Consider the following 3,957-nt stretch of genomic DNA (forward strand, 5'->3'; position numbering starts at 1 on the left):
AGCCGTAGCCTTGCCTGGCTTGCCGGGAATCCTAGGTCGAAGCCTGAGTGCGAATCCTGTAGAATCCCGTAGAATGGCTTCGACTCGTATGTGACGGTACAGACACCTTACAATATTGATAAACTCTTGGTATGTATTCCGAAGTATGACATTCACCTAGCGACAGGTTACCTTCTCGCTACGTGGCTCACTATATATATATAAATATAATTACATAGCCACATATACACAACATACATCCTGCTTTAGAATACCCATAATTGTTTATGATAAATTAATTTCATATTCAAGTATATATTTTGCCTTTTTCTTACAACGACGTGAAGGGATGCAGAGATTGTCCGTTGCTGAATAATTCCTTGAGCGGCGTTGCTGAACTAATCAACGACAGATAAGTACAAATTTGCTTCATCGCATATCGTAGAGTTCAACGCAATTGTAAGGATTGATGTTAGCTAGATTTCGAAGTTATTCTTCATCTCCCACTTTAGCAGAAATTTTGAAATTAACGTGCTGTAAAACACTAACCTAACTCACAATCGTTATTCCTCATTGATGGAGCAGTGCTTTTTACACGGAAATGCAGTAATTACTTTGAGTAAATGACAGATGACGATTCATTATGTACATGCACAATTGATATAAAACACTGCTGTCTGTGAATATTCCCGCGTGTACGTGTGCCTGTGTGTCTGTGTGTGTGTGGTTGGGGTGTGGTGTGCGTGTTGAGATGTAATGTGGGGTGGAGAGAGGGGTTAGGTGATATATGGTGGGTTGATGAAAGGTGCGGTGTAATGCAGTGTAAAGCATGTGATTCGGTCTGGTGTGGCTTGGTGGTGGTAGTGGTGGCGTGTGCGTGTGCGTGTGTACGTGCGCGTGTGCCTGTGTGTGGTGTGGTGTGGTATGGTGTGGTGTGGTGTGTATGTGGGTGGGTGCGTAAAGGGGGGGGGGAGTGCTGCCTGCGTTTTATCCAAAGACATTTCTTGCATTAATTGACATGGTAAAAGTTTACTTTACTTTACTTAGTTCACTTTACTTTAAAAGGTTACTTTAAAACATGCATTGCAAGCATTGCATGTCGATTGCGATTAGACAGTTGGTGTGTGCATTTCATGAAATATAATTAAATTGAAGTAAGAACTGGTATATTGTTATTATGAAAAATATACCCATACTAATAGTGGCTATTTTTCAATATGTCACATAACCGCGTGGGCTCGGGTTGTTATGCGTGTCACTAGTGAAACAACATCGTTTGTATGTACGGACCTATTATAATCTTACTGTCATATTTCAGACAAGACTATTTTTTAATTAATTTCCATTAAAATAAGTATGCATGCATTTATGCGACCTAGCTAGCTCATCGAAGGTTTGGAATTTATTGATTGGAATTCATATTTATATTAATATCACTGAATTAGGGTGCTACGCTTTCATGTTTTCACGGTTTCAGTGTGAAATCTGCTGTTCAACATAACGCATGTGTTCAGTTCTGATAATTGGGAATACGATGTTGCCTAATGTGCATACCCAAGTTTAATAAATAATTAGTAATTGATAATTACTAACAAAAATCATTATTTTCGAGTTAGATGGCCAATCATAGACGGGTAAGTCGAGTTGACGGGTGCCCGAATACGTAAGTGTAATAAACAACCGCCACACTAGTTGGCACCACCTAGCATCAGGGGGTTGTTGGGGTGTTACGAATTTATATTATTTGCACAGCAGAACCGTTTCTGCTATACCCTACCTACAGTGTCATAAGTCAGAAAATAGAAAACAATATGCAGAATTTACACTTAGATATAAATACATGTTTAGTTATTTCAACCAGTAAGCGAAGTATAGATCCTATGCTACCAGATACTGCAGCGTGACACCAGAAGGCATTGTTGCTGTGCTGCGATAGCAAAATTAATCATAGCCATCCATATACGTATATATCAGGAGTTTGACACATATTTTCCCGCCTTTTTAGCGATAGTCCCTTTCAAATTTTGGCATAAATAAAAGCAAAAAATGTACATGTTCTTGAGCTTATATCGCACTACCTTCCTTATTGGCCTATATCTGCTACTGAAATAGGTTTATTACTATTTGCTGTCGGAGATGTAAACTATATTAAAACACGGTGTTGATTCAGAGTTTTTTTAGAGTTTTGTTTCTAATTTCTAATTTTGTGTCGGACTATTGTTGTCCCTTAGATAATATAATGTAACGATTTGGAGATTTTTTCGCACCGTATTATATTATCCAATTGACATTTATATATAATATCATAATTTTGTGTTTTTAGTAATTCTGAGTTGTTATCGATTTCACATTCTCTTCGTAATCCGTATATTGCACTTTTTTCCTACGTTCACGAATTTCCAAATTACGACGGATTTCTGGTTATATCTTTACTCAATAATATAGAGCTACATACAGCCGTGCATGAATAAATATATTTCATGGTCTACCACACAATGGATTTTTTCAGTGAATGGGAAACGCGAACTACGTAAAATGTGATGCATGTTCGTGTGAAATTCAATGTTTGTTCAACGTTTTAATTCAAAGAGAAAGCAAATACTTCATACTTAATTATATGCGGTGTCTACGTGACTATATAGTCAGAATATATGGATATTCGTTGGGCATGGATTTACTAAAGAGAACAACAACATCATCGCCAGAAAACAACTAATACTAATATTACTACAAGAAATCTACGTCGTAGAGACTGACTGCTGTACATACACATATATCTGCTTCGTTTGCGATTGGCCAAAACCGGAACAACTGTCTGGCTTCTACCTCCTGTGCAGGTGGCGGGATGTATATAGCACGCGTCAGTTAACATTCCCCCTCTCACTCTGTGGCTGGCCCGTGGTCGTGTGCTCCATTTTGTTCACGAACAAGCCGCTGAAGTTTTTCTAAGTGTTCGTGTATCATGAACATGAATTAAATGAACTTGGTTGTGAAAAATAGTTGGTATTCGACATTATGTAGTAAATCAAGAAACAGCCTGGCGATACGAAGAGACTGCGGGGGCTGTACGAACGATCCGATAGCTATCATATCATATTGTAAGGGTTGGATCCTTACACGGTCAATTCTCCTGGCCGTCTGGTAGAATGAAGCACCCCGAGTCAATCCCAGGCGGTCCTTATATACGCTGGCAGCCGTGGCCTTGCTTGGCTTGCCGGGAATCCTAGGTCGAAGCCTGAGTGTGAATCCTGTAGAATCCCGTAGAATGGCTTCGACTGGAATGTATGTGACGGTACAGACACCTTACACTCTCCCCTCCTTCGAAGCAGTGTCCCGGTGGAGAGTCTGTAATGCCAACCGTATCACATGCTAAATGCACTAGGTACACCTCCCACAGCACTGGGTATGTGCTGCTGCTACCATTGCTCATAGCGCAGCACAATCGTTCGCGCATAACTGGCAGGATACTTGCTCTTCCCCTGCCGAGTTATGCATTCACTTGGACGTATTTACATTCGACCCGTGCGGCCCGTTGCTTGGCCTTTTTCCGCTTGTACAGCGGGTTCGAAACTCTCTCCTCCCCCCAACTGGAGGTCAAAATAAGAACACAACTTACGGCCTAGAAAAATTTCAGCCGGCGTGTGCCCAGTCGTATCATGCTTCGCGGAGTTCAAAGCAAACTGTAAGTCCGACAAATGAAAATCCCAAACCTTATAATCCCCCGAGACGTACGACTGTAATATACCCTTTCTACCCAATGCCTTGCCGGGTTGGAGAAGCGCCGCCAGTGTCAATGACAGTATCAACCCAAACGGGGGATACCCGAACTAGCCCCACGGGAAAAGACCCATCAAACTCCCCGGGGGAAGTCCCAACCAACTCCGCAGGGGGAGTTCCAAACAACTCCGCGGGGGGAGTTCCAAACAACTCCGCAGGGGGAGTTCCAAACAACTCCGCAGGGGGAGTTCCAAACAACTC

This window comes from Priapulus caudatus, unplaced genomic scaffold (assembly GCF_000485595.1).
Source record: "Priapulus caudatus unplaced genomic scaffold, Priapulus_caudatus-5.0.1 Scaffold337, whole genome shotgun sequence".
NCBI lineage: Eukaryota > Metazoa > Priapulida > Priapulimorpha > Priapulimorphida > Priapulidae > Priapulus > Priapulus caudatus.